This window comes from Nomia melanderi, chromosome 11 (assembly GCF_051020985.1).
Source record: "Nomia melanderi isolate GNS246 chromosome 11, iyNomMela1, whole genome shotgun sequence".
NCBI classification, from domain to species: Eukaryota; Metazoa; Arthropoda; class Insecta; order Hymenoptera; family Halictidae; genus Nomia; species Nomia melanderi.
Window position 1 is genome coordinate 95,317 of NC_135009.1, and position 14,152 is coordinate 109,468.

The 14,152-nt window shown below is 35.6% G+C and overlaps 1 protein-coding gene and 1 long non-coding RNA gene across 14 annotated transcripts in view; one reads left to right on the top strand and one right to left on the bottom strand.

Annotated features, from left to right (window-relative positions):
- Positions 1-14,152, bottom strand: part of sick (sickie) — a 520,404-nt gene that overhangs the window by 60,533 nt on the left and 445,719 nt on the right. The window lies entirely within an intron of this gene.
- On the top strand, positions 8,169-10,468 carry LOC143175043 (uncharacterized). The gene is made up of 3 exons (XR_012999646.1): positions 8,169-8,403; positions 9,285-9,382; positions 10,116-10,468. It is a non-coding gene; the product is annotated as an uncharacterized LOC143175043 (long non-coding RNA).

Below are 14,152 nucleotides of genomic sequence, written 5' to 3' on the forward strand. Positions count from 1 at the left end.
GTCCTACGGACCTTTGCGGCAATCCAATCGAAAAATAGTTGTGCTGTTTTCCAAAATAATTGCATTGATCTTGAAATCCCTTTGTATGCCAATGTTAAGAAACATCGAAACAGATTACTAAATGTCCCCCATCATGTCGGACAATCTTTCTCTAAAACATTTTTTCGTATCTTCAACAATTACAAAAATATTACAGCACGCAGAGGGTTAAAAGAATTTTCGACACCGGTCTGTTATTACGAATCCTCGCGATAACGATATCTACACACATCAAGTCATCGAGTCTAGATCAGGAAACAGTTAGGATATCGATGTCAGTTCTTGAAACAGTTCCGAAGAACTGAAATAAAGTCACAACTGTTAGTTGGTATATCGGTTCTGAGCTATTAAGCTATTATAATATCTGTGATACTATATCGGTTCTGTATCGGTTCTACAACTATTATTTTTCAGTTTTGAAAGAAATACAGAACCGGAACCGAAATCAATACAGCTCAGAACCAATACACCGAATAACACAGTTGTGACTTTTGTTGGACGACTGATAATTAATATGATATAATCGATGTAAATTGCATTGCGAGTGAATTTAGTGTGTGTGTGTGTGATTTGCGTGAGCTTTGTATTTTATCGATTTATGGTTGTACGTCGTATGTTATTTTGTTCTGTCAATTCGACCTGTGTATTTGTATTTGCTTTATTAAATATTTCATAATTCCTATTACACTGCGTAATTCTATCAACTTTATTTTAGTTCGCCATAATTGGAAACGGAGTGTGTTAGACGGAACCGATATATAAGAATTTCGAAGTTACTTTCGAAAGGTTTTCAATCCCTTAGAACCAAGCGAGATATCATCGATTCGCAACAGAGGAGTCGCGTGGAATCCACGTGGAACGAATTCCGAGCAAAGACTCGACGACCGCCCCTGCTCCTCTCTTTCCTGTTCTTTCCATCCTCATCGCGAACCACTTTTTCTCGCGATGATAGCTATCTCTAGTCTAGAACAACCACGCTATTGCCTCGACTCTCCATGTATCTATCTCTGTTCGTCCATAGTGCTACCTATACGCGAACTTAGAGGAGGAAGCGCGAGCCTGCTCTCGTATTCACGGTGTTTCTTTATCGATCCAGACGGGCAATTCTTTTATTAATCGCCAGAGGGTCAACAGACCCCTGTTACAATCGTTCAGGACTTCATTAAAACGCTGCCTATAACAACGACGAACAAACGAGGAAAGGATGTTAATGACATCGTCTTCAGTAATTTTCCATTTCGTGTGTGCCAGCTTGTTAGAGATTTTATTTTTTTTCTTAAGGACAGATGAACTTATATTAACAAGCAAAGTTATTTGGATAAATACACACATAAGTACGACTGAATGTAGTGATCGAAATAATTCTTTTAATACTCTCAATTAAATAATTTATTATATGTTGTTTTAAATGTTCATCTGAACGTTATTTGTTGAAAATATTTTTGATGTTTCAGGTTGTTATTGCTCATCTGAAATTTCTTCTGATAAAAGAAGGAAACGGAATATTTTAATATTCTTTTGCATTTTACACAAACGGAAAATATGAAATCTAGAATTTATAAATTTTTAAATTTTCAATGTAAAATATTCTTTGCATTTAACTGTATTTGAAATTTGAATTTACAAAATATTTATATAAAATTGTTTAAACCGAGGAATCAATGTTCTATAGAAGAATTGCGTTGAATTAAAGGTCGGTTCGTTCAGGATTCATCAGTATGAAACATCTCATTCGATCCAACGTGTTCGCGTAATGGTAGTAATCACTGACTGATCCATTTTCAAGGAAACGCGGGTGATCAATGATTTAACGAGCAGCTGCAGCCACAGGTGTGGTTTTTATCGGAAAATTAGTGCCCTGTAGCGCATGAATGTTACACTAGCCAAGGTTCCGCGAGCTCTGTCAACCAACACATTGCTGCGCGAAACAGAGCTGTATCGTCGACGAAAAAAATAAGTAACTTAGAAAATGTTTGCGCAAATTCAGCCTAATAATTATTCCACCCGCATATTTTCAATGCGCTGAATAATGCGTGCATTTGCATAATCCGAACCTATCATTATGCAGATTCGATAGTATTACGATTGTCTACGCTACGTTCCATACGGAGTGCACTCTCTTTGATATTCTTTCAGCGTAATATTTTGAGAAACATCCCGTGATGTTTCGATAACACAATTATCATGACGTGCGTACAAATGATATTTCGAATTTTTCTCCAAGTTTAAATGTTAATTTATGTTTTCATTTCATTCCTATTTCGTAATTTATGTCAATTTAAAGAAGTTGATTACTGAAAATGTATTACAACACAATCACAGAGAAAAATTACGAAAAACAGAAGTAGAGAAAATAATTAAAATCAGAATGTTACATTTGCGATATAATATTTTATATTATGGCAATTAATTAAAAATTTAATAAAATACTAAATTAAAAATACTAAATAAGAATGTAATTCAAAATAATTAAATTAATCGAGTTAACTTGTCAACTTTAAATGTCCTTTCCCAACTACATCTGTCTGTAAAGTGAGAAGCTAAAGATATAAACGGTATAATTTTTAAATAGCTTGACGAGGCGTGCAATTTCTTAATCTCATTACACAGTGTCAGGTGTATATGTAAATAAGAACAGCAAAACATTGTTGTTATTTATGACCTATTCCAGACTGTTGTAGACTATTTCATCATTTGTTTTATTTTGTTTTCGTCTGCAAAGGATTAAACTATGCAACAGTCTCAAATATATTTTCTATTTAACATAAAATTTAATTCTTCAAACAGTTTCCCTGTGCCTTAACTCTTTCGAGATGAAGGGTACACCAGATGTGTAATGGAGTACCTAGCTAAAAAGACCAATAACAAACCGTTTATTATGATATTATCAGTTAATAGTGGAAAACTAGCTTACTTTACGAATTCGTAATAAAAATGAGATATAATATAAAAATTAAATATTGGCTTCAAGCTGACTCCCAAAAGACTAACTTTCAAGATCATCGAGATTACAAAAACTGACCACCGATGATGAAAACTATGTATGATTTTGAGTCTCGACTCCCAGAAACCGCCTTTAAAAAAAACCGGGTTTCAAACGGGTTGAGTTACCTTTTCATTTTTCTTTGAACAAAAACTCTCGGATACTCCCATTCAGAACTTTTACTCTATATACGTATGGTTTCAATGCGAAACATCAGAAATTCGTGTAATCCTTCAAGGACAGAGAACTCGCCCGAATAAAAACCTCTTCCTCCGTTCGGCGGGGTTACGAAGCGGACGCGCAAGCTTGAGGCGGCTAGTTAATGCTGGGCATTAAAAGAAGAGACAAAAGACAAAACAACGGCACGAGTTTTAATAAGGCAAAGTACGGGATTGGCCGGGCAGTTGGCTTCAATCAAGTCCCGGGGTCTTCTTCCCTGCGTCTCCACGGAACCTTTGCCCATTCCTAGCGTGTGCACGCGCAACTTGATGAATTAAACCCACGGACGACGGGGACGATGAAATATTATTATTATTGTCACACTTATTGTTACCGCTGCCGTCGCCGTCGACGTTGACCTCTATTTGAATCCCGATGAGGGAGCGCCGGAATTGGACGGCCCTCTTCAGAGTAGCCCTTGCCGAATCACGACCAATTCGTTTACCGTCCTATCGACTTTGCTAGCTGAATTGGGAAACTGTTACCTTTTCTTCCCCTTGAACATTTTACCTATCAGAAGGTGATTTTATAAGATGTAATCCATTCACTGCCAAGTACGAAATATTTCGTTGTAAGCGTGTGTATCGAAACTGTTGGCTACGAAATATCTCGTAGTTAGCGCTACAGGTTTGCATTGTTTGCCATCGATTTTAGCAACCTGGATGAGACGCTCAAAATCTGCCTGGCAGTGAACGTTAATCTCTTGCACTAGGGACACGTTTTGAAATGTACCACTCTATATAAAATTATTAATAAAAAATATTAGTGTAGATAATATCTGCGTAAAATAGGTAAAAATAAAATTCTTCGCGCAAGACTTTGGCAAATCCCCGAATTAATTTTCAGCATAAGGATCGCTTCAAAGCGATTACAAAGTACTACTAGTGAATTGTAATAATAGTAACAGCAGTTAGAATAGCGAATGAATAGTAAGTTCAAGTAACATAATGAAATAATTTTGTTTTAATTATTATTCCCTTTCTTAATGGGGAGGGTTACACGTAAAGCATTTGGTAAACAAATTTTGAAAAAATGACACCTACTGAGTCAGTGTACATTCTTTTCTCAATTGAAGAATGTTGAAATTGTCAAATATTATGAAAACTAGAAATGTGAAATAATTTTTCATTACGAATAGATTTTGCATAAAACATCTTTATTGTCTCGTTCTTTTCAAAAAGAAGCTTTACTACTTTACATATGTCTTTTGTATTTCTAAAATGTTAAATATTGTGTTCTTATTCCCTTTATAGTTTTTAAAAATATTTTTATTCTCTTCTCAATTATTTCTATTATAGTATTTTCTCTTTTTTATAATGGAATAATTTAAACTAATGTCCATTTGTGATCATAGAATTTTAAAAAGCGCGACCATGCGTACAATCTTAAATTTTAATTCTAAAACTGAAACTTTAGATACAACTCATGAAGTGAATGGGAGGGTAAACTCCGTTTACGATGTTAACGGGAATGAATAACGTGTACACATTCCTTCTGAAATAGAAAATTAACTATTCATTATAGCTGCCCTAGTTAAGTGCTCGCAAACGCATCAGTTAATTTATAATAAAAGACATATTAACTTTCTGCATGATTAATGGGTTCACTTAGGAACTAAGTGGCCATTAACGCTTTAACCGCATTAAAAAGTAACGAACGTAAACTGTAAATACTTCATGATCATCCGTAAGTTGTAAATATTAGATATTTACAGCTGAATTCGTAACACTCGATCATAAATTCGACTTAAAAATAACAATGAATTTCTCCAAAATAAGTATCAAATTATAAAAATACTGAAATAGCAAACGAATTCTGCATAAATAGTAGTTTTAATCGCGTTTTCAATTCTTAAAACAACTCAACATATTAGTAGAATACCAATAAATTCACCATTAACAAACTTATTTTTATTTTGTTTCAATAATCAATCCTAGTAATATTTATAGAACTACAATAACGTTTAGAAAGTTAACCTCCCCGTTTTCAATATTCAGACTCGCGTCGAAAGTTTCAAATTAAATTTAACAGATGCGAACAGTAATTTTTTAACGTTAATGTCTAGTCTTTTTACTATCAAAATGCGAAACAATCTTCCCGTTAGCAATACTCAGTACTCGAATTAAATGCAGAGTTACAGTGAAAGCGGAATTCCTTCTTCTCGCGATAAATTATTAACGATAAAATAATCCCGATGAGTGTAATTAAGGAAGAAATCTTGAGGCAGGGTTTAACGGGGTATTTTTAGAAATGTCTAGAGGATCGTCCCCGAACAATTAGAATATCGTCAATCCGACGTGAACGATTTATTTATAGCTTCCTTGCATTTATTAACCTATCCCATCAGTTCGATCATCCGTCTCGAACCTCGTCGGTTTTCTTGGGATCATAAACCCGAATTAAAGTAGCATTAAATAGATACTTTTATGGTCCTGTTTAACGAGCGATCGCCACGACGTATTTATGTTTGAGCGAACGATTTCGAATCGATAACGCGAGTTCAATGTTCCCGCCAACGGGTGAGTAATTCACGGGTATCAAGATTCAATTGCATTCAATAATTTAACCAGGGACTTGTCTATGTTCTCCGGGTATTATTATTCAAGCAAATTCTATCCCCCGTTCCCTGTCTATTTCGATTCTTCACCACCAACCGGGGTGTAGTTCGAGTTGTTCGAACCGCCTCTCGTTCGTGACACGTCACGGAATCACGGCTCCTCGTTCATCATCGTTTGTTCGATGCCAAAGTAATCTTCTGTCTCTGGAATATTTTCTTTTCCCGACGATTTATAAGATGGCTCGCGTATCATTGAGGGCAATGCGTGTCTGCGGAGGCTACGAAACTTTTTTCGCAGATCGCGCATGTCGCGAGACTTATTGCTAAATTTTTATCGTGGCGCAGAATGTCCAGATAGTGTTGTAGAACGCTCGAGTTTTCGAAGTTTCAAGGGTTAACGTTAAAGGGTGAATCTTCGAAGCTTCAAGACTCAGCGGGCTGAACCTCGACAACCTTCAACGCTTGAGTCTTTATGTCTGGAAACAGTCGACGACTCGAGTCTGCTACTATATTAATATAGCATTGAACACTTGAAACTCAAAATTCAATCTTCGAGTGATTTCAAATTTCTTAGGCTTCAGCTTTATGGAGTTAATGTAGTAACAGACGACTCGAGTCTTGAAGCTTAAAGACTCAAGAATTGAAGACTTCAGCTTTTAGAGCTCAAAGCCTGATCCTTAAGCGCTCAAGCTTTGAAGGCTCGAGTCGCGACTGTAGCTTCCAAGGCTGACAGCTCACTTTTCCAATAATATGTCCAGACACATCCGTCCCTCTGTTTACGCGGAACATCCATCTAGGTGGATTCGTTTTACGCGAATGAAAATCGAGAGTCTGTCAGTGTAAAAGGAAATATAATGTTTGAAAGAAAAACTGATATAAATTTTACAAATAAATATTTATTTCGCACAGTTTAACAAAAAGATAGTAGTAATGACATTTCAGGAAATAAAAATAAATTTTATTCGATGTCACTAAATTTATATGTCGTTATATCTTTTACTTTAGAAATCAATAAGGCAAAGGAAAATGAAATCAAATGTTTTATTAATATCGTTCAAAAGTAAAGAAGGAAGTTGTTCTTAGAAGTCTCAATTATGTAGAAAATTCAACGTGATCAAAATTCACGTAGGGTGAAATTTCAGCCGACAGCTGTTAAGGATTAAGGAAGCTGAAGATATTTTAGAAGATGTTTGTGAAGAATGAAGCTACTAAACGTATGCTGAGCTGTTACACTTAACACAATGACTTAGAGCCGCTCTCCATTTTACTCTTACATGTTCAGACAAAACGTAAAACGTATTATAGATTAAACAAGATAGCAACTGAAAAACAGAAAATAACATTAATAAAACTACATATTACACGATTTACATGTTTTCAACTATACGCATTTAAATAATCGAATAAGACGTTTGAATTCATTATTAAAATTACCATCAATATTATCTCAAAAAATAATAAAAACTGACATAGAAAATAAAATTCATGTAGATTCAATTTAGCTTATACCGAATTATTACTTTAAACGTTATCCTCTACACGATAAAAAATGTCTTTGTAGGCAAAAACTAACGTCTTTATAAATAAATTATAGTACTCATCATGTAAGACATGATAATGAATTTTTTACACAGGTGAATTATTCAATTTGTTTGTAAAAACAACACGGAAAAAGGTTGCATGGTGAAGGCGTTGCTAATGACAATCGAGGTCAGTAGATTATGCCAACGGTTGTAAAAAATGCGATACTATTTATAGTTCCAGATCTTTAGAAAGCATTAATAGAACAGTTATAAAAATAATGCTTCTATAATTTCATTCGGAACAAGCAATCATCCTCCAGCGTACTGCGCGATGTAGCACTGATCATTACCGGATGTAATACAATCGTAACCTGTTTTAATGCAACATAATGAAATGAAAACACGCAGCATCGAATATCTGCCACAGATAGCATGGTTACTTTAAAAGAAACACTTTCATCTCTTCTCCATATTTTTAGCAAACAATTGTTGAATTTTCACTTTAAATACAAAACCTTAAAATTGACAAGCAACACGTACCATGAACATACTATGGAAAGTCTATCGTACATCCGCTCGGCTAGAAAGAAACAAAATATTTTTCTTTAAAAGACGATTGCTCGTTCCACGCATGGTACTGAAAATTCAGAGTAATTTATATTCGACAGAAACGGTTTCTACTGTCCAAGCAACAATATAAATTCACAAAATGCCATCGTCGGTGATTCAACGTCGATTAACAATCCATTCGCGTCCGTCTTTGATCGCGTTCGCAGAACGTTCGCCGCGTTTCTTCGCCGCTTCCTGAACCGGGAATTATCGCGGGAAAAACAAAAGAATTCTCCGAGGGAGAATCGTGTAATTGGCCGTTGTCGCGCTCAAGTGCAAAGTGTTCTTCGGAAGAAGCTGCGAGGACCAGGCTTAACGAGGATATCGCCCCAGCCGATTTCAACCGGCCAATTCGCCAACGATTCGCCGGAAGAAAAAGAAGGGACTAGACTGAGCTGATGGAAGGAAAACATCGATGAAAGTCTGGGCCGAGACATTCTTGTCGGAAGAGCCTGTAGCGGTTTTAGCCACGGGTGAGGCTCTCTTTGCTTACTTCTAAGCCAGCCTTCTAACTGTATTCCGGTTGTGTCAGACCATGCGCACATGGATTCGTTGGAAAACAGTTTGGAATTTTTGAGGGAAAATATTAAAATTAATTGAATAGTTCACTGCAAGAAGGTGGTAGCTCCGTTGTTGACACATTTCTCGTTAACCCTTTGCTTTATTATTTCCATCTTAGCCATGACAGATACAACTGTTTCACCACTAGTCATTTATTGACAAAGAGAGACATTATAAACATATTCTATACCCATGTTTGCTCTAAAGTATAATAATTAATAATACAAGAATGACAATTAGAATTCAAAGGAACTAAATAATATGTCTGTTGTTAGATTCTATTTGAATACTTCATCACGAGTTAGTCACAATATTATAAAGCAAAGGATTAACACGTTGCCTGCCACGGTTGCAGAACCGAAGTTTCCAAATTACAAGAAAATAACAATATCTTGTGAGATAACTCATGTCGAACAAAAATGTTCAGTAGCATAAATGACTAGATAATAGCATAACGTAAGAATAGTGATAACAAGTAATTAATAATTTTTCCTCTTCCTCTTTTCTAGAGAAAGAATAAGTGATATATAGAACGCTGATATCTTTCGTGGCAGTCAACAGGTTAAATATGTAATTCCACTTTGAAAAATAAGGTTTTCATGTCATATGAATAGAAATTAAATTCAGGTTATTAACACAAACATTGGCTAATAAACTTACAGTACATTTGAAGCAATAACCAATTTTTAATGGATTTTTGTTGATTTACTAAAATAACCTGAAAGTGGAGCTGCCTCGTTCTTACGGCAAACCCTTCAATTCTGTTGTTCCGACCCTTGTTTCTTTCTTTCAGAAAAATGCCGAGACCGAGTTAGCGTCTGTTGGCTGACCTGGGTCAGTTTTAGGCCACCGGCGAAGGTGTGTCTGTTTTGACCCGTATTACATTCTAAGGTAAGATGAGTCACGGAGTGCGTGCTGCGGCTTAAAACTTTGGGATTATTTCTAATACCTGCGGTTCATTGAAGAACATAAGATAATAAGTAGACTATAGGTTTCCATGTAAATTTAGACTTTAGGATTATTTCCATTATAATACTTGCGGTTTATAGAAAAAAATAAAATAATAAGTAGACTACAGAAATTTATGTAATCCTAGAGTTTTATGGAATAACTTACAAAAACAGAAGTTAAATATAAATCGTTTCTTTTTTGGATTGTTAAGACTTCTGCAATTTATAAATACGTCCGTTGTTTTATAACGATTAAGAAGTTCACTGATATAATTCATTTCGATCTGGTTGCACAGTAACTACAAATAACAGTACAATAGAATAATTACAAAGTAAAGTTACGGTATAAATTTCCGTATCGTGTTTTTATTTTAGCATCGATTGAATAAACTTTGTAGCAACGAAAATACGGTAGAAAAGTTTATTTAGTCGATATTGGAGTAAAACTATGACAGAGAAGTTTATTTAGCCAATATTAAAATGAAAATACCGTTCGAAAGTTTGTTTTATCGTTATTAAAACGAAAATATGGTAGGAAAGCTGACGTATCGGTCTACAGATGAAAAAGTTATTCCACAAGAAAAAATGTCCCATATCTGCCTTTTGCTTGCCGATACGCGTTTTGCCATCTGACGGTTAGCCTGATCGTATACTAAAGAAGCAAACATCTGTAGGAGGAAAGCGAAATGGTATATACAAGTGTGGCGAAGAAAGGCAAATGGGTCTTACTGGTATTTCAGTGACAAGCGAAGGTTGCGCTACAGGGGCACTCTTCTATATGTCGAAACGTGTCCACCCATACGGCTGAAGAAAATCGACGCCCGCAGGGATAACTCATGGGAGGTGTTGGCTCTGCGCCGTAATTTACAACCGGGTACAACTTCAAACGTACTAAAATATTAGGTAGAACTACGAGTAATTTCCGTCTCCTATTTATTTCATACCTTTCGCTCTATAACATATTACACAATCCTAGAAACAATTAAATTTAGTTTTTACTCATATTAAATGTAGGATTTATGATTATTTCTGTGTCATTATTGTGTAGTAAATGAATTCTATTTGAAATATAACTCTTTATATGTTTTTCGATGATATTATACTTTTAACTACATTTTTTTCGAGAATATCTTACAATTTATGAATTTAAAATTTTTGAATTTATTTTCAAAATAAAGATTTTAAATAACGAATTGCAAGAGAACTTTAATGGTTGTAAAGATTTTAGCTTCCAACAGATAAGTAAATTGCGAGTATGATGTTATTGTGTCATAGCCATGAGAACAGTGAAGAAAGTAAGTGAAGAAAGTAATGATGGTGAAGAAGGGGAATTCACGTTGGTAGAGACGGGGGAAGTGCCTAATTGTAAGCTTCAGAGTTTGGGTTCAACGAGCTTAGTAAATTTGGGCTAGATCTTTCCGATCATTGGCGTCAACTTCTTCTTTCCTTCCTTCTACTCCTGTACATTCTTTTTTAAATAATTTTTCCTGTTGCATGCCATACGGACTTAAATACAGGACATTATCTTGCCCGAAGGAAAACATTCTTTGCGTGACACTTGTCGTGCGGAAATTATGCACATGTTTAGGAGTACTTCTATTGAGGAAGGAAGTAATTTCTTTGCTCTACTCTATGTATGTTTGAATTCTGTAGAAAGTAACTTTATACACCAAAGATATCGACGTTTTCATTGACTTCTCTCAAAAAAGAGAAGCATCAGATGTGTGTAATAAATTATTCAATATAGGTATATAGAATTCATAATGAAGTTTTCCTGCTGATAGATTCAGGTGATGTTAAAAGAAATTATTCTCATTATTCATTATTCACATTCATTTAACAAACCATAAAATGAACAAATATTTGTATATATCTATTATATATTTTAGCTAAGTCACTGCTCTAGTAATCTCTTTAAATTCATAAAAGTATGACTTCCTTAACCCATAATAACTTCATTTCTCCAACTCCGTTAGGGGGAAATGCAGAATCGAAATACAGAATTAAAATGCAAAATTGAAAAATAATAATCGGAACCGAAACCAATATTATATTGTCTTGGCTGCCTTTTATTTCAACAAGCAACCACTTTATTGACTTTGTTGTCCAATTCATCACAAGTATAGTGTTATGAATTCAAAGATTTTAGTATCTGAAATGGCAACTTCCAAGGTTGCATAGGCTCTGAATAAGCCAATCAGTACCGAATCGACAGGCAATTACCCAAAATCGTGCACGTCCTTCGTATGTTGACCTTCAAAGGCGCGGTCGCCGGGAATACGCGAAATGATTAAGAGTGATCTGGCCGATAAAGAACAATGGTAACAATTAAGGTTTATGACTTCCTGCGCCAGTGGAGACCCGCTCGGTTCCTGCGGATTAACGGAACGCCTACGCGGGTTTGCGCACGCCGCGTCTTTTCAGGCGAGTTCATGAAGTCGTGCCGGCTCCGCGAGCTGTACGCCCCTGGGTGCCAATGGGTTGTCAATGGAATATCAATAAAGCGTATGGAAACGGTCGTCGTGCGTGGCGCCGCGCCGTTCCCGGTGCACGAACGATGAGTTCTACGGGTCGGCTCCTCTGGACGATTGAAATAACACAATCGATCGGCCGTTTCATAAATGACGCACGTGCGTTTCGACGTTGCCGTATTGTACCTAGTAGTACGTATGATGGACGTGCCAATGACGCTGTACAAGCAGACTTTTTCGGTCCCACGAGCGAGCTCGAACACTTCGAAACGAGTTTCAGGAGTACGAGTACAGGTTGTAGGTTCCGGCGAGTACTTTGAGCACTTTGCGATCGATGGACGCGTTCGTACATATCGTTACGATGGTTTTGAAACGTTAGCCAGATAATGTGTGCAATAATTAGATGTTCTGTGGGATAGGACGTTTGGAGCACACTGTGAAGCGGGCACTTTGTGCTGTGCTATAAATAAGTGATGTTTCGAATGTACAAATGTTTTGTATTGTCTACGTAATAATAACAATTGATAATGAAATGATGATTTTGTATTGTGCTTCAACTGAGTGACACGTGCAACGAGATTAATAAAAGAGATTACATGAAAAGATAATTTCATGTCGAGAAAAATATATTAAGAAAAATCAATATAGATGTTAAAAATGACATTTTCGAGTATACAAAATAATACTAATTAAAGACATGTAGTTTTGGAAAAGAAAATATAACTGATAATGTTCATGAATGTTTTAAATTAGGTGAGCATATCAACAAGTACATATATACATACAAATACATGGTTAGCAATAGGACGATATGAAATATCTTCATCAGAGGTTCATTGGTACAGTAATAATAGTTTGAACTTTAGTTTTCACTATAATATGAGTGATATTATTTATTACCAAAGTATCGATTATTACTGCATGTAAAAAGGCTGAGTCTAAGATCCGAATAATCCAAGTCTTATAAAAATTGACAAGCTAGCCACAATCCAAGCTACAACTGTCTTAATGTCCTAATATATAGGAATGTACATATAATGTTAATGTATGATAGATACTTCACGTAATTTATTCACATAATTATAATCACATGTTATATATTTAATCCTTATTGTAATGTTATACATTACCTAGTTAATGCATGAAATTACATATTATTCTATTCCTTGCCTAGTTATTTTCTATGGATTAAAGGAGTTTAAACTGTAACGCTACAGGCACTACTGACGTTTATAATTATTGGCTGCTTGGTCGTTTTGAAGGTAACAATTATAATGCCGGGGCAATACTCTAGAGCGGTCTTGTAACACTAGTTTTTCTTTAAAATAATAGGAAGTGTCTAAACACATGAAAACTTTGTATAGTATCATACTAATTAAAACTTACTATTGGGTTTTACACCATGCCTTGAAATAACATCTACATTTATCGAGTTTAATAAATAAAACAAACTGTTGTTCGGTAAGGTTACAACGGTTAAAAGCAAAAACCGAGGATGTATGATAATTCTATGCACAACTGTTTTTTAAATGCTTCACTTTGTTATGTCGAGAACGTCCTTCCAAGATGGTAATAAATTTCCAAGATGAGAAAAGTCGTCTGGTGCGGGCGTCGCGTTGCGTCGCGTCGCGGATAAGGAAAACACGCGACGTTATGGTAGCAAGATTACACTGAATGTAAATAAAAGACACCGTAAAACGAGGCCGTAAAACGGGCTACACTCGTGCAGAAATTAAGTTTCATAAAGTGTGGTCTGTTTAATGATATTTGCCCAGGCGGGAAGGCGTTTAATTCATTTCAGAGCAACGGCACTAGACGCGCACGCGTAAAAATCCGTAGCTAGACCCACTACCAAGACACGACAAACGGCTGCCCATTAATTTTTAATGGAGACTAATGATTTTTAATAAGGCACAATAACGGTAATAAATATTAATTGTTCGCCTCGATGGGACGGTTAAAAAATCGAGGACGGTACTATCGGAGAAGCATCCGAGAGCACCGCTGAAATTCATTCCCAATGCAATGCTAATGTTGGAATTATGCATGGGCAAAAGTTAGCTATGAGATGCTAGAGACTTCTTGAACCGCGGAAAGTTGCGGGTTTCGAGAATTTGAAATTTCATGTTTTATCTGATTCGAAATTCTCGAGATTCAGATAAGAAAAGATATAAAGTAAAATAACAAATGAATCGTTTGCAGCGTGAATATAGAATGAAGAATTTGATACGTTTGGCATG